An 18619-nucleotide genomic window follows, 5' to 3' on the forward strand; every position below is an offset into this window, starting at 1 on the left:
GTCTGTCTTTTTGTTTGTTGTTCAGTCATTAAGTTGTGTCTGACTCTTTTGTGACGCCATGGACTGTAGCCCACCTGGCTCCTCTGTTTTTCTGTTTCCGTGGATACAGAAACCACCACGCTCTTTTTTTGTCCCTTTCTATCTCTTCTTTATGTTTGGTACTCTAGGAAAGGTAAAACTTTATCTCTACCTGTCTTAGATTTCCAGCTGGAAATCTTTAACCAAAAGATGGAATAACAAGAGAAAAATATTTTGATGTGTACAGCCCACATCATGGGGGAGAAACCTAAACCAAAAATAACAAAATGGTGGGTTAGAATTCCAGCTTATATAACATCTTCAACCAAGAATAAGACATTGTAGAGTAATGACAGAAGAAAGGAAAGTAGTTTTAGGCTTCTAAGGGCACAGACTGTGGGAAGGTAAATATGTGGGAGTAGACTAATAGAACAAGGTTTGTTTGCAGATTACTCTGGTGCCTTCTCTGGGCTACTAAAAATGTCTTCTTTCCTCCTGGTACAGGGAGGGCACCATTAACTCCTGTTTTCAAGAAGGAAGAGTCAAAGTGTCTGTCTTGCACCTGCAATATTTAAGTGCCTTTAATTCAAAATAGTCAACATGCCAAAATGGAAAATTTTGGGGTGATGTATCCTGGTTTCCTTCAGTACCAAAGTGTTTGCACACCAGTGAAAGGATTGTGGAGGATCTGTGAGCTTCACCATCCTTGGCATTATAGACAAAGAAGAGAAAAAAATTGGAGGCATAAATACCATTACAATATTCAGTTAGCACATGAATTGCAGACATAGCTATGATTAAAAACACTGTAGGCCAAATATAGGCCAAATGCAGGTAAATATAATAAAATAATAACTCAATAGGCTATTGATAATATTTCAAATTTGCACAATAGTTTATTTGTAAAAGTATTTTAATACATATAATCTCATTCACCCATAAACAGACTCTTTAAAATGCTTTGGAGGCAAAAGTTTATCACTATAATTTTGTTTGTTTGTTTTTTGGCCGTATCACTGGGCATACAGAAGATTAGCCCCCCCTTCAAGTTATGACCCACCTAGACAGCATATTAAAAAGCAGAAACATTACTTTGCCAACAAAGGTCTGTCTAGTCAAGGCTATGGTTTTTCCAGTGGTCATGTATGGATGTGACAGTTGGACTATAAAGAAAGCTGAGCACTGAAGAATTGATGCTTTGGAACTGTGGTGTTGGAGAAGACTCTTGAGAGTCCCTTGGACTGCAAGGAGATCCAACCAGTCCATCCTAAAGGAGATCAGTCCTGGGTGTTCATTGGAAGGACTGATGTTGAAGTTGAAACTCCAATACTTTGACCACCTGATGTGAAGAGCTGACTCATTTCAAAAGACCCTGATGCTGGGAAAGATTGAAGGCAGGAAGAGAAGGGGATGACAGAGGATGAGATGGTTGGATGGCATCACTGACTCAATGGACATGAATTTGGGTAAACTGGGAGTTGGTGATAGACAGGGAGGCCTGTTGTGCTGCGGTCCATGGGGTTGCAAAGAGTCAGACACAACTGAGTGATTGAACTGACCTGAACCAGGGATGGAACCTATGCCTCCTACAGTGGAAGCGTGGAGTCCTAACCACTGGACCACCAGGGAATAATTTCCTATAGCTATAATTTTCATGAACTAAAGTTAAAATGAACTTTAATGTTTTAGAATTATAGAATTTTAGTTCTCGAAGGAGATTGACAGTTTGATCAACTGGTTCTAAAAGTTCTATGGGTCTTGGATCCACTTAATAGTCTGATAAAAGCTACCTTTCCTCTCCTTAGAAAGATAAAATCCATGGTATAATTTTGGTATTCTAAATCAAATCCATGTCCCTCTAGAGCAGTGCTTTGTTTATTTTTAAATAATTTTGTTCAGATATAATTTAAATACTATAACATTTACCCATTTTCAGCATGCAGTTTAATTTAATTTATTTACAGAGTTGTACAACCTTCACCACAACCTAATTTAGAACTTTTCCACCACCCTAAAGGAACCCTTTCCATCAACCCCTTAACAGTTATTCCATTCCTATCCCCAACCCTCAGCAACTACTAAGATAATTTCTGTCTCTCTAGGGCAGAGATTAATTTTTTTCTACTTCTATCCATAGTAAGAAGTATGTTTGACATCTAACTCATAGATGTACATGAAGGCACAACAAAATTTGCATATACAATACTCTTATTCTTTTCAATGTACTCTGATATATTCCACTCTATTATAAAAATTAATTTTATGACCCACTAGTAAATTCTGACCACCCCCCCACCCCACCCCAGCTTGAAAGACTCTGCCCTAGTGGATCCACCCGAGGGAAAAATAAAACCAAACTAAACCTTGAAGCATATAGCTTCCTTATTTAACAGCTGAAGAAACAGGCCCAGAAATGTGACTTGCTCAAGACACAACTAGGATTAGAATTAATTTCTCTTTTGTCTTAGGGCATTACACTACTTATTGTACTTCCAATTTCTGTGGCCTGAGGGCAAAAAGTTGCTAAATGTCCAGAAGAAAAACTAATTCATGTGTTATAGTTTGGGACAGGAGGAAAGAAAAACTAGATTCATCCACAGAGGATGGGGAAGCATGGATGGAGGAACAAGTGTAACGTTGCTCAGGACCACAGGAGAAAAACTCACCTGTTGCAAGGTGACCAAAAGCTTTCCCTGGAGGCCACAGCCTGGGGCTAACTGCCCTGCATCTTGTTCAGGTTATTAGAGTTGAAGTCAAGCAGCCTTTTCCTCTGAGATGTCTCCCGTGGCTCCATTGCCCAAGAGGTTCTGGCATGAGCAAGGGTGTTTATAATCTTTAGCAGTGACTCGGCAGCCCAAGCAGAAGCTCCTTCATTTGCTTTCTGCTGCACCTGTGGCCTGTCACCCCAATCGCATTCAGGGCACGTGCCTACAAGTGCATTGTCATTCTTGTTTGCTTTGCGGCAAGTGGAAATGTTGGTGGAAATGCTGCATGTGCAGTGTGATGCCTGTGGAACCTATTGCCTGTGGTTCATGTTTTGGGTAACAAGTAGCAAATTGGAGGGTGATATTTGGTGTCAGTGTTAAGAATTCAGATATTAAGCAATTAATCACCAAGATAATTGATGATAACCATGAAGAAAGATACAGAGCCCCTTGAGATATCTGACCAGGCCTGATGAATGACAGAATCCACTATTTTATCATTCTATTTTTCAAGAAGAGAGTGCTTTACATTTGTTAAAGGGCCCAAGACACCTTCTCTTGAGCTCTACACACGGCTGAGTAGTTGAATGAAGTACACTGGGTAATTCTCAGAGCAGTTATCAGCCTCTTTGGTAGCAGCAGATGTATGATTAAACATTTCTTCAACCAAGCCAGTTATGGAGAGGAGTCATAAAGAATGAAGATTCCATTTCAGATTCCAATGCTAGAACTTCTTAGAACTCCTTAGCTCCAGAAATGGAGCTCAGGGTAAACTAGAGAATGTGTGTATATTTTTGTGAGTAGGAAGAACCAGATACACAGGAACTAAATGCAATCTGGCTTGAGCAAAGTGTGAAGGAATTTTGGGAATGAAAAAACTATTGGATACAAGGTTTTTGGAGAGAACCGAGAAAAGCTGGCAACACATCTAGTAAGATAGAAGAGAATAAAAACCTGAGTCAGAAGAATTAAAAGTAGACATGTGAGAAGAGAATGTAAAAATCTACCTCAAGGCGAGGCAATCAAGATACTTCATGATATGTGAGCGTCTACATATCAAAAAGTGGATGACAATCTGGAATATCTTGAAAAGAAAGAGTATGCATACTCCTGAGAATAATGGTGAATCAATACTTGGCTCTTGAGAAATGAGAGCAGAAGAATGTGACCTGGATGAGAGGAAACAAAAGAAAAGAATATGGGACAAAGAATGGAATAACAACCTGGGAAGAATTATGATTCATTCAGGAGGGCCTTAACTATTCGGTGAAAATTAACTTTTAGAGTGAAAAATAGATGCTGTGATTCCTTGAATGTGGCTCTCTTCAGATTTGATGTGGCTTGTCTTTCCTGCAACTGTTGTTATGGAAATCTAAAAAGAGTTATTGAGCCTATTTATTGGAAAAGGAATGGGTTTGGAAGCATATTTGGTCAAGAAGTTTCTAGAAAAAAAATTGATGGACTTCAGGTGTAGGAAAATTTTCATTCACCTCTTCCAGTTAAGTTTTGTGACTTCAGGTGATTGAGCAGAATTTAAAAGGTAAAGACTAGCTATGGAATCTAAGGATGGGATTTACTTCTCTATATCCTGGTTGCAAATATTAGCAGGATATACTTTTAGCCATAGGTAGGGAACATCTTATTAGAATAAAGAAGCAGGCATTTGCCTAGTCTAGAGTTCTTTGAACTAAATATGCAGGAGATAGAGAGAAGATGAAGAGAAAACATCCAGCCCTCTGGGGAATCACTGGTTGATGTCTAAAGAAGATTGTGGGAGCTTCTCGGGTTTTGACAAGTGACAGTTGACAGGGTGCCAGAAATAACCCTTAGGGCCTTAGACATCCATCCCTTGTGTGATATGAGTATAGACAGCAACAATGTGAACAAAGTGAGCCTAAGACCATAATCAACAAGTATGAGTTCAGATGCATCAGTGTACTATGCCAAAGCATCAAGTGGAAAAGTGCAGTGACATTAGGGAAGGGAGCAGAGATGATGTGCGAAAAGAAGCTATGTATCTGGGAGGGAATCCTTTTACCTGCTCCTGTAAGCAAACTGCAAAATAGGAGAGAGGATGAAGGAAAACTGTTTTTCCTTGCTCTTCAAGTAGAGTTGAGTCCATCTGGTGAGACGGATATAATGAATAATGCATTCCTGCTACAGATCCTAAAATTGTCACAGAGAAAACATATGGTGGTGATGGGGGTTTCAGCTAGCCAGTCATCTGCTTGGATTTTCTCTAAAGTTAACCAAGTTCTTGTCTGGTCTTATTGATAATTATATTCACCAGAAAGTCATTTCTGGAAGTCAGCTGTACTATTTCTCATCCAGTGTGGATGATCTAATGGCTTCGGGCCATTAGAATAATATTTTCAAAGCTGGAGGGCCACAAGATTAACACCCAGCTGTAGCTCTACCAGAATCTAAATAAAATGTATGCCTGTTAGTCAACTGACTAAAATAATAAAGATAATCTAAAATGTTATTTTCCCTGTTTAGTAACTTTTCTCCAGTTTGTCATTCAGATAGCTTTTGGAGTCTGTGCCCTCTTCCCTGCTCCTTTTCCCTTCCAATGGAGGAAGACTTTTGATTTCCATTCAACATTACGTGGTATGCAGAGAGGGTACTGCAAGAAGGGAAAATATGTACAGCACATGACTTTTCAAAATAGTGTGTTAATAGGATGTGGAAATAAAGAGGCCAGTTTGGCTTAGTTGACTGTAGCACTGATTCAGTGAGGGAAGTAGTGGGAAATTACCTTGGGGAGAGAGTTGGCAGGCAGATTGTGAAAGCCTTTATTGCCAACATGTTGTTGCATCTTATATTCAAAGTATTGGAAGTCTGGAAATGCTTGAGTGGGAAGTATCAAGATGAGAGTGATTTTTAGGAGTAAGAATTGGGTTGCCATGGCTAGGGTAAATGGCTAAGGGGGCTGGGGAGATAGTAATAGCAGGGAAACCAACAGAATAATATAATAGTGCAAGTTTGAGCTGAAGGAGGCCTGACCTAGACTGACGTTAGTGGTGGTGGAGAAGAGATAGAAAAGAGAGATTATGCAAAAGAATTTTCAGGGTTTGGTAAGGGAGAAAGAGGAAAGTCAGATTATGCTGGAATTCAGAGTTCAGGTGGCCAGGATAATGAAAGAGAAGATGAAAAATGAAATTATTGACATATGACGTCCTGGCGTTGGCAGGAAATCCAACTGTGGAAGTACAGGAAGCAATCTGAGATAAGAGAATGCAGACAAGGTCAGAAGTTGGAGGTAGAAATACAGATATTAAAGTCATTTTCACAGAGTTAATAGCTGGAGCTACAAGAATATGAGTTCTAACTAAAACATTCATGCTGTTAGAACTAGTTTTGCTAAATATTTTTCCTCCAGAAAATATGGCTTAAGGTAGGTTTTTTCATGCCTTTGTTAGCCAGAGTTCAGTGGTAGGCAACAGAATCTAGCCTGTTTAAGAAGAAAGGTATTTGGCTATTTAAGAGGTTTGTGAAATCATTGTAGAGGAGGGAGTGAGGAAAGAGCTTCTAGGTTGAACTTCCAGTAATAACTCCCCAAATCTCATTCCAAACCAGGGCGTCGGGGTGAGATGCTACATACAGTCTGCCTCCACCAGGGAGGGAGAAGTCTCTAGTTCAGGAGGTTCCAGGTTCCATCACTGTTGCTGAGCACAGGGGATAGTGCATCTGTCACAGACTTGCCTTTCTCTTTATGAGAGTTTATGAATCATTTAAAGGGACCAGGTGTCATTTCCTAGCTTTGAAGCTTCTTGGTGCTAGAACGGAGATGGGCTTAATGCTGAGGAAGCTAATCCACAATATCCAACACAGTGTTTTAGACCCTTTTACAGGAAATATCTAGAGTTGAACTTTGGATTTGCATGATTCTTTTTTAATCAGATGAATGAGACTGCAAGTCTGATCTTTCGGTAGGCACAATATCATGTTCTTCATTGTCTTTTGTTTTCAGCATGTTCTCCACATAGCTACTAGTTCAGACATAACAATAAGAGCTAAGATTCTGAGGTTGTGTTTAGGCTCCATGGGAAAGCACGCCCAGTCCATGGGGTCGCAAAGAGTCGGACACAGCTGAGCAACTGAACAACAACAACAAATTGATTAATAATGTCTGCCCAGGGCTGGGGAGGGGACAATGGTACCTTTCATTTGCCATCTCCATTCTAGGTCATTGCTTCACTAATGATAAATTTACTAGTTTGTGACTGTAGGTTACTGTTGCTACATGTTAGAAGACATGTCAACTCCAATATTTTGGTGACTGGGAATGTTTTCTACTAATAGAATGCTTACTAAGTCCTACATATCCTTGCTTTCAAACTGTGGTGCTGGAGAAGACTTTTGAGAGTCCCTGAACTGCAAGAATATGAAACCAGTCAATCCTAAAGGAAATCATTGGAAGAACTGGTGCTGAAGCTAAAGCTCCAATACTTTGACCATCTGATGCGAACAGCCAACTCATTGGAAGACCCTGATGCTGGGGTCAAGATAGAAGGCAGGAGGAGAAGGGGATATCAGAGAATGAAATGCTTGGGTGGCATCACCAACTCAATGGACATGAATTTGAGCAAGCTCCGGGAGATGGTGAAGGACAGGGAAGCCTGGTGTGCTGCAGTCCATGGGGTCACAAAGAGTCAGAGATGACTGAGTGACTGAACAACAACATATCCTTAGTGTACAATGTACTTGAACTATTCTGTTTTTTAACTCTAGTTTATCCAGTAGTTTCTCTCTGCTTCCTCTAAGATTCATCTCCTGATTTTACCCCATTCTTTTTCCAAACTCTTGCCTCTGGAGGGTCAGGTCCCTCAGCCTGTACTGTGTGGGTGAGAAAAAATGACATCAGGGCCACATAGTGTGATATGAAGTTGGAAAAGGCAATACCTTAGCAACATCCAGCTTCCAAGAACAGAAGTATCGCAAGCCTTAGGGAATAAATTCTTCTGCTGCTTCCCAAAGGGGTTTTTCACTTTCCAGGACCTGGTGAATTCAGTCTTAACTTTTCTGAATGTCTCTGAATGTCTCTCCCTGCCCTGCTATTCTCATACTTCAAGGTCACCTGCTTCTTGATGCTTTATTGATGACATCCTCCTTTCCCCACTCTCTGTACTCTCAGATTACTTGGTATATACACCGTCTGTTGTAGCAAAAATCAAATGACATTTTAGTTGTTTATGTATATGTTATACTTTTGGCCTGAGCTATTCAAAGGCAGAGGCTGTCTTCTTAAAGCCACTACGTATTAAGTTTTAGATATATTATCTCCTTCAGTTCTAACAATAAACCTATGAGGAAATGAGGCTCAGAGGGATTAAATATCATGCCCCACTGTAAATACCTGGCAGAAACAAGATTTGAAACTAGGTCATGTTTTATATGTATACCTAGGTCATGTTTTATATGTATATGCAGAGGATGTCAGTAAATACCCATCAGATGAGCAAGTAGTTAAATGAATAAACTGTATGCTACAAACCACAAGGAAGCCATTTTTGGCCACCAGCTGAAAACAAGTCCTTTCAGTTACTCTTATAGCTCTTAGCATGCTGCAGACTTTAATTCAAACCAGACCTTAATACCTAGAAGAAGGATGTATCAAAACTAGATTACTGGAAGCAAAGCAGCTGATCATCTTACTGAAGGTCATCTACTGAGCCTGGCCTTCCTAGTAAGGGAAGCATCTCATCATAATGCTTATTTACAGATTCAATTTAAAATGTTAATACCGCCGTGTCAGAAACAACAGTCAGAAGTCACGAAGAAAAGATGGACTGAAAGAAGCCTTCCTTCCATTCTGTAAATTGAGCTGCTTTGTTACGCCCTGTGTTCAGAGGAGAGGGTTTCTAAATAAAACCTATCGAAGGAACATGAACAACTGTCAGAACAACTCCACCGTATTTGCAGAGTCATCACTGATTGCTCGATTTTTGGTCCTGCTTTCTTCCAGTGTCCCCAGAGAGTTCCTTGCTCTGATTTTAATAAATAAAGATATTGCCCAATTAGACTAGTTTTAGATCTGACAATTTTGTCTGCTGGCATAATCAGTAAATAGCAACCAGGTGTCTGAATTATCTTTTGGCTTTCCTTCTGTGCTGTGAAGTGAGTTTTTCCATGGCTAGGTCTTCTTCCACATTTGCTATCCATAGAGGTGGAGGTTGGGCGTGGCCGTGTGCTTCCAGGGTGCTCCACTGGGAATGCTGGGTTCTATTCCCCTGGGTTCATGAGCTCACCCTGTTTCCACGTGTCACCACACATGTGCTGGATCCTGATGGAAAAATAGTCAGGTTTGAGTGGAAATAGCAGGGAGTGGGACAGCTGCATTTCAAAGCTTTTCATTTCCTTTTCCTCTGCTTCCAGCATATGGCTTTAATGGAGTTGCTGAGTGTATAGTTCTGTATAGTTTCCCCCCTCACTTAGTTTTTCCTTTTGCCTCTGTGCTAACACCCTCTTCACCCCCCGCCAATGTTAAAAGCAGAAGCATATTCTCAGCTGTCTCTTGGGAAGATGAGTTTTATTTTGATTAAAAACAATTTAAAAAATTAAGCTCTCTTAGTAATTCTGCTCATATAAAAAATAGGACTATTTTTTAATGTGATCATACACTGTAAGATTTTTTTTTTTTTCCCTATATCTTTCCTGGAGGGGGTTGGGAGAGGTCTGGGATAGATCATGGTCCTTTGGTAGTAGGAATGGAGATTTGTTATCTGGTCCTAATTTTGCCTCTAACTAAATGACTATTTTGGACATGACATTTAAACTTTTGGGTCTGTAGGAGGCTAAGTGGATGATCTATACAATCCCTTCTGGATTAAAAAATAAAAAGATTCTGGGATTATATCTATCTAGTTTTTGGCTAGTTTGTTTCATTTTTGGTTTCCCAAAATTAGAGTTAAATAAAGTGTGGAGGAAGTATAAAGTGTGAACAGAAATATTTTCATTCAATAAGGATTTTCTGCAATAAACTCATTCTTCATTGATTTATTGTAATATGGATTTTCTGTGAATTAAATTCTTCAAAATTACATGTGGTTCACAACACAGAACAATTGGAATATAATTAGATCCTTTGAATGACTTTCAGAGTGACCATTAAATCATCTCTGGAAATTTATTAGTTAACTGAAACCAGGGTCTTAGTGTCTTATTAAGAAGAAATAGAATATGAATTTTAGGAAGAAACTTCCTGGAATGGATTAGTCCAGAAATTTGTGCTCAGGATTTTAGCTTCCAGTTCCCTCCTCCCCGACTTTCCTGGTGGCTCAGATGGTAAAGCGTCTGCCTACAATGCAGGAGAACCAGGTTCATTCCCCGGGTCGGGAAGATCTCCTGGAGAAGGAAATGCAACCCACTTCGGTATTCTTGCCTGGAAAAATCCCATGGACAGAGGAGCCTGATAGGCTACAGTCCACGGGGTCACAGAGAGTTGGACACGACTGAGGGACTTCCCTTTCTTTCTTTCCCTCCTCCCCACCTTTGTTTCTGCACCTGATTAACTACTTAAACTTCAACAATCACTTCATCTTTCTAGGTCATAGATTGCCCAGCTAATGAACAGCTAATGTATTATTTCAGAATTATCTAGAACTTAAGGGCTACCAGGTTAATTTCTGTTACATATTTTGAGATTTTGATAAAATGTGATAAGGACAGTGACTTATTATAGTCTCATTTTCCCCTTTATGGTATTCAACATGAGAAGTGTTATTTTTGCTTTCCAAGCAAAACTTTTGAAAATGTTGATGGTAATAAAAATGCTGTAAAATAAAATCAGATATTAAGCTTAAGCATTCGCATTATTTATTAAGCTTCAAATCATCAGCATTAAGCTCTCCACCCACCCCCCACTTTTTTCTAGGTACTATCCAATTTCTTTGCATATCTTGGTGATTAAAAGTATCCTATATCCATTAACAAGAGGGTGACTTCACTTTGTGACAGGTAGAAACTCTAATTCTCCCTAGAGAGTTTAAATTGTCCAGAGTGGATCAGAAGGACGTCTTTCTTAGTTCTATGAAGGCCACTTTTATCCAAGGACCTTTATTTCCTGGCCTAATTTAGCCACAGGCGTCCTCTAAAGTTGAATAGCACCGATGATTGATAAATATAATCTGCATGGAGATATAACAAGTAGCAATCTAGAGATTGTTCTTTATCTTTGGCAATGGAATTTCAAATCCACGTCTTTACAGATTAAATACTTATCTCCTGGGTTGAATAATTTAAAACATCAAAAACTTATATGCTTTGAAATGGCTGGCATGTCAGCTAATCACGTTATTGTCGTCTAGATCCTTTATTATTTTTTCAAATGTTACACCAGCTGATGCTCTGCTGGGTGAGTTAAGATGGGCATTTTTCCTGCTACTTTATGTCAGTAGGAGGGTGGAACCAGGTTTTAGGAGTGGGGGCTCTCTGAGTTCTTTGGGGCTGTTATAACAGAATACCATAGACTGGGTGGTTTATAAATAGCAGAAATGTACTTGTCACAGTTCTGGAGGCTGGTGCTAGCAGGGGGCTGGCTGCCTGGTTATAGATGACTATCTTGTCACTGTGTCCTCACATGATGGAAGGGACAAGGGAGCTCTCTGAAGTCTCTTTATAAGGGCAGTAATTCCATTCATGAGGGCTCCCCCCATGACCTAATCACATCCCAAAGACCCAAATCAACTGGGGATTCAGTTCAGTTCAGTCACTCAGTTGTGTCTGACTCCTTGCAACCCTATGGATTGCAGCATGCCAGTCTTCCCTGTCCATCACCAACTCCTGAAACTTGCTCAAACTCATGTCCATTGAGTTGGTGATGCCATCTAACCATCTCATCCTCTGTCGTCCGCTTCTCCTCCTGCCTTCAATCTTTCCCAGCATCAGGGTCTTTTCCAATGAGTCAGTTTGCTAATTGGAGATTAGGTTTTACCCTATGAATTGGGTGGGAGAGAGGCAAGACACTATCAGTCTATATATGGGAGGACATAAAGCTTACATAATTGGAGGACTCTAAGAAAAAGAACACAAAGTAGGTATGATGGTGAATTTATACATAGAAAAATTGTACACAAAAATAAATTTAAAAGAACTCATAAATATCACAAATTAAATTAAACTTGAAATTAAACAGCCTTCCCCCAGTATTTTTGGATATGTACTGTATTTTTGGATTACTTCTTCATATAGCAATAATTTGAAAACTTACATAATTTTCTGTAGATAAAATAAATTAATCTTTTCCCCATATGGCTGACTGAAATTTTTTTATTATTACTGATAGCTTATAAACATTTCTTTTATTTCCACAACCATTATTGGTCATGAAAATTATTGTGTCAAATTTTGGAAACCTCTAAAAGTTTTACTCACATATGCAGTCTCTAGTATTCCTCCAAACATAGAAATGTGATAAATACATTTTATTTCATGTGATTGCCATCAAAAGAAAAAAATATGGTGTTTTAAAATTGTATATGCTGATTTATTGTGTGTATTCCTAACAGAAAGAACTTCTAATTTGACTAAATACTTATGGGAACTGTATCCTCTATTCACAAACTTACAAGCCTGATGATTGGAAGAATTTTCCAAAGATTAGCTTCTGATTCCTTAAGTTTCCTTTTTTGCATATCTACTTCTGTTCCTGGGTGCCAAGGAAAATGTTCATGTCACAATATGTCTAGCTCTGCACATTTGTATTGTGATGTCGGGTGAGTCAGCATAGCAGGCATTAGGGATAATCCTTGAAACCATTCCTTACACCGGGATGGTTGGCAATAACTTATTTATAATGGAGTGATTGTGAATCACAGGAAGAGATCTCATTCAAGCCAAAGTAAATGTAAACCCGATTCAATTTCTATTTCACTGGATCTTAAATGTGCATAGAGGCAGGTTACCATTACCATGAGAAGCTAAGTGACAGTCAGGACATTGGAGTAGAAAGAGACCACGGTCTTAACTAATTGCTGTTATAAGATCTTTTCCATAGTTTACAGAAATATAATATTCTCTGGGCACATTGCTGGGGTCCTTCCCAGGGCCTTGGAAGGTGCCTATGAGAATGAGGCTTCTGAACCTTAAATGGTGTTAATTTCACAGAAAATCTGACTCTGAGCAAGTGGTGGGCTTTTTGCCTTTGGAAATCCTGGTCTTTATGTCTCTGGTCCTGGTGTGATGCTGATGGCAGTTCTGCTGTCAGAGAATACCAGTGGGCTTCTCTCTTTGCCTTCTTCACATTTCCTGTTGTTTCTGGTGTTCCCAGAGACTGCCATTTTAGTTGGCACATGCCACGTGGAGAAGCAAGAGGATGAGCCCGTTCTAAAGTTCAAAGAAAACCACTACAGTACTGTAAAGTAATTAGCCTCCAACTAATAAAAATAAATGAAAAAATAAAAAAATAAAAAAGTTCAAATCCCACTTTTGCCATTATGTGTATGAGCCCCAATTATAAGCTAGAGTTAATAATACATATCTTCAAAGGTTTCTGCTATAATCTGAGATAATACATGAAAACTACTTAATTTTTATGGGCCTTGGTTTATTCATCTATAAAGTGAAACTAATAGCACGTGTTAAAATGTTGTTTTGAGCATCTGAGATAATGTATATAAGTTAACCAGCACAGTAGTTGGAATACAGACGGCATTGATCAAAGAATTATTACTCCTTGTGAGAAAGTCTCACCAAATATTCTTGTGCCCTACTATACTTTCCAGCCTACCCTGCAGTCAGGTTGGAGTCAGGTGACTAGCTCTGGTCAATAAAATGTGAGAGGAAAGCAGCATTTACGGGCTAAGACAGTTAGTAAGTCAGTGTATTTCCTGTATTCCCTTCTACCTTGGCAGCAGCAACCTTGGTGATGGTGTAGCTAAAATATGCATGGATCCTGGATCCCTGAGTCACTAGCAAAGGAGAATTCACACGAGAGCTTCTGGACTGTATTTGGACTTTGCGTGAACATGAAATAAGAGTTGACTGTGTTAATCCACCATGGTTTGTGCATTTTTGTTACTGCAGTTTAGCCTAGCATTATATTGTCACTGTCATTATTGTTTTTATTATTATTATTACTGAATGGAACTACTCATGATCTTGGGCATTTTAGTGATACGTAAAGCTGCCTAGGAGCATTGACTCCTGTCCTCAGTAATGGGGACATAAAAATAATGCTGTTGCACATAAAACCACTAGTTCTTCCACAACCATTGGATTCAAGGAGGTCAAACTAAACTAAAATAGGAAGGAGGAAAAAAGTGCATTAAAATTTCTATTTGGCTCACCAGCTAATCCTTTCTATCCAGGCTACCTTATTTCCTTGAAATGCTAACTCTGAGTCCATGCATATTTTTTATGACTTATTAAAAAATGATGTCCTTTTCTATCAAAGTTTTAGAAATCATGTTTCCTCCCTTCTAAGTTTCACTGGCTCAGCAATCCTTCATTCCTTAATAAAAGGTCTAATTAGTGTGCAGGGCACTACTTTCACCATTAGGAATACATTCCATAATCACAGATTCTCAGATGGGCAGCTGGTAGGTTACATTCAGACTTTAGCCAGGAGCAGTCACCAACATTGAGTGAATATCCATGTTTTTATTTTAGAGGAATCATCACTTAAAATACATGGAAAACTTCCTCTTACCACTTTAAAAAAAAAAATAGTTCTGAAGCTTTTTGGGAAACTGGTAGAAAAGCTAGCTTGATGGGCTATTTCCTAGATCCTGCACAATTGTTATCAAGAACCTCCAGAAGTAGACTAAAGTAAAGTTGTTCAGTCATGTCTGACTCTTTGAGGCCCCATGGATGGTAGCCTACCAGGCTCCTCTGTCCATGGGATTTTCCAGGCAAAACTACTTGAGTGGGTTGCCATTGGGCCAGTGTAAATTATGGCAAGAAGTCAGTATCTGAAAGACTTCAGGACATGCCACTCCAAAATATGCTATTTTGGTATACTGATGATTTTGAGTTGAAGGCCCTTGAAGATGCAGTGGATGCAGGAAGGGCTCTCTGATCTACCTTTTTCTACCTAAAAACAGGCCATTAAATGAGAAAGATGTCTTCCTAGACAAGGAAGAGGTCCTTAGTACCAGAGACTGAGAATCAATGCTGACATGAGTCTGTACAAACACACTTGCTAAAATAACCTTATCTTCCTAGTTTTGTACCCCCCCCCCCCCCAGTTACCTCCTGCTCACTTCCCATTATTTGTTGCCTTTATTCCAAAAATGTTTGTTTTAATTCTTGTAATTTATCATTTCTTTGTCCAAAAGATATAAAAACTTTTTGTTCTGGTTGCTTCTTCAGGTCTTTATTCTCTTGTGAAGGTTCCCATATATATGTAAAATTCTAAAAACTAATATGTTTTTCTCCTGTTTGTCTTTTGTTGGTTTAATTCTTAGGTCTAGTCAGAGACCCTAGAAGTATTTTTCCTCCCCTGAAGACCAAAAAAGTAATACCAATATCAGGTTGAAAATTGGTGTGATGCTCTAGAGAAGTGACAAGAGCACAGATTAGAAGGTTGGAAAGTCAGATGGAGGCACAGATGGTTTTGGAAGCTGGCCTTGAACCAAGAAAGGGTACTGATCTTGTTCTTCCTGAGTGCTGCCTAGACACCTGGGACAGGGGCAGATGGGCAGCAAGGGTGATGGGCAGATATACAGCCTTAAGGAGGTGGAATTAAGCTAGACCCTCAGGCTATCTTGAGAAAAATGAGAATGCATTTGACATATAGGGAAAATTCTAATATTTATTAAACTTGAAGATGATATAAAAGAAATATACACCTATAGATTAAAAAAATAGTAACATGACATCATTCTGAGGCTAAGGAGGTTTCATAATCTTAGTCTAATATGGACAGAAGGTGTTACTAGTAGCTTTATATGGTCCTTGTGCCTGGGTATTCCATGACAGGAAAAAAAGAGCAAAGATTAAAAGAAAAAACAACACACATTCAATGATCCTCCTTAAATTGCCAACTGAACTATTGTGTTGTAGAAATACGTACATAGTCATAACAGATGGGGCCTAACTTGAAAAGGTTTCTTGACAATGTTGAGATATGACCATACATTCTGAAATATTTGAATAAATCTACGTAATAAATTGGGCTTCTCTGGTGGCTCAGAGGTAAAGAATCCATCTGCCAAGGCAGGAGAACGTAGTTGAATACCTTGGTCAGGAAGATCCCCTGGAGAATGATTTAACAACACATTCCAGTGTTCTTGCCTAGGAAATCCTGTGGATAGAGGAGCCTAGCAGGCTACAGTCCATGGGGTTGCAAAGAGTCAGACACGACTGAGCGACTAAACAACAACAGCTCAGTTCAGTTCAGTCGCTCAATCATGTCCGACTCTTTGCGACCCCATGAACCACAGCACACTAGGCCTCCCTGTCCATCACTAACTCCTGGAGTCTACCTAAACCCATGTCCATTGAGTCAGTGATGCCATCCAACCATCTCATCCTCTGTCGTCCCCTTCTCCTCCTGCCCTCAATATTTTCCAGCATCAGGGTCTTTTCCAATGAGTCAACTCTTCATATCAGGTGGCCAAAGTATTGGAGTTTCAGCTTCAACATCAGTCCTTCCAATGAACACCCAGGACTGATCTCCTTTAGCATGGACTGGTTGGATCTCCTTGCAGTCCAAGGGACTCTCAAGAATCTTCTCCAACACCACAGTTCAAAAGCATCAATTCTTCAGTGCTCAGCTTTCTTTATAGTCCAACTCTCACATCTATACATGACCACTGGAAAAACCATAGCCTTGACTAGACAGACCTTGGTTGGCAAAGTAATGTCTCTGCTTTTTAATATGCTGTCTAGGTTGGTCATAACTTTCCTTCCAAGGAGTAAGCATCTTTTAATTTCATGGCTGCAATCACCATCTGCAGTGATTTTGGAGCCCAGAAAAATAAAGTCAGCCACTGTTTCCCCATCTATTTGCCAGGAAGTGATGGGACCAGATGCCATGATCTTAGTTTTCTGAATGTTGAGTTTTAAGCCAACTTTTTCACTCTCCTCTTTCACTTTCATCAAGAGGCTCTTGAGTTCTTCACTTTCTGCCATAAGGGTGGTGTCATCTGCATATCTGAGGTTATTGATATTTCTCCTGACAATCTTGATTCCAGTGTGTGCTTCCTCCAACCCAGCATTTCTCATGATGTACTCTGCATATAAGTTAAATAAGCAGGGTGACAATATACAGCCTTGACATACTGACGTACTTGACAATAACAACAACATGGTCAATTGCAGATACATTCCCAGTAAGGGGACGTGCAGGGGAAAGGCAGGAACCCCGCAGGAATTCTGAAAGCAGGAAGAGCCCTGCCAATGTCTCACTAGCACAATCAGTGTGCAGATTTCTCTACAGCTTTGGTTTCCTAACACTGGCAACAGGCAAGTAGTTCTGAGTCAAATGAGAAAACCTCCTGGAAAAGGAGGCAAAGATCCTCCAATGTAGGCTTTGGTGCTTTGCCCCTTTCCAGAGCAGCTGCCTCCAGCACGAGGCCTGCCCGTGGCCGCCCTTGGGCCAATCAGCCTGATTAATCACCTGCAGGCCTTTATTTAGGTTCCTTCACGAGGCGCTGCATCTCACACTTCAGCATTAGCATCACCTGGGAGGTCTGTAGAAACACAGATTGCTGCCAAGATCCCCGCGTTTCTGACGTAGTTGATCTGTTACGGAGCCCAGAAGCTGACCTTCCTGATAACTCCCCCGAAAGGGCTGTTGCTGCTGGTCTGGCGACCACCCTTGAAGAGTAGCTGCTTTAATATGCACACCAGAGGTATTTTTATAGTGAATTTATTTAACAAAAGGGAATCATTTTCTGTAATCCTGGAGTATTTGTACCATTTTTTTTTAACTGCTCGATGCTGAATGTTTATAATGTTTTTAAAGTTCTCTGAATCACCAAATCACTGAATTTCAGGTGTGGGATACACTGTACAGGGCCAGATTTTCTAATGTCCTATTTCCCCCCCTTTTCTTTATTGGGCTTAAGAATAATTTTAGCTTTTGTGCTCCAACCCAGTATCCCTGGATTTTGATTAAGACTCTTGACTTTTTCTCTAGCCAGTTGTTTATGAGTGACAAGCTCTCTTGTTTGATCATCTATTTTTTTCTCTGGGAACGTGATATAATTCTTGCAGATGAGAATCCAGTCTAATTCCTTCTTTTTTATAGCTCTGAAAATTCTTTTTTCTCCAGGTTTATGACATCTTTGTATCAGTTACTTTCTGTCATCAGGTCTTCCTGCTTGCTTTAATACTTTGGTTGTTTGTTTTCATCATATATATATATATATATATATATTATTTTTTACTTTGCTAAAATGTACATAAAGTTCACTTAAGGCATACAATTAAGTGGCATTAAGTACATTTATAATACTGTACTGCCATGACCACCATCTTTTATCAGAACTTCTTCATCATCTCAAACAAACTGTGCCCATTCAACAATAGCTTTTCATTATCCTCTCCTCCCAGGTCCTGGTAATATGTATCTACTTTCTGTCTTTATGAATATGCCAATTTTAGGCCCTTCATTGTGAAATCCTACAATATTTGGGTCTGGTTATTTCACTGACTATAATGTTTTCATGATTCATCCCTGCTGGCTTTTATAAGTTTCTTCTTAGTTCTCTGTAAAAAAGCCTGCATTTTTCTAGTACTCTATCACAAAGGAAACGTCTTCCCTTTATTCTTAGGACCACCCCTGTTCCCCTCTTTCACTTTTCTTCTGAAAAACAGACTCTCCCTGTCATGAAAGTGAGGATTCTAGAATCCTTTTGTGTGGCTTTTACTAGCAGGTGAATGGTTTCGTGCGCTGATTATTGGTCCTGTGACTCACGTGGAGTACGTCACTGAAATCTCTAACATCT

This window comes from Cervus elaphus, chromosome 9 (assembly GCF_910594005.1).
Source record: "Cervus elaphus chromosome 9, mCerEla1.1, whole genome shotgun sequence".
Classification (NCBI taxonomy): Eukaryota; Metazoa; Chordata; class Mammalia; order Artiodactyla; family Cervidae; genus Cervus; species Cervus elaphus.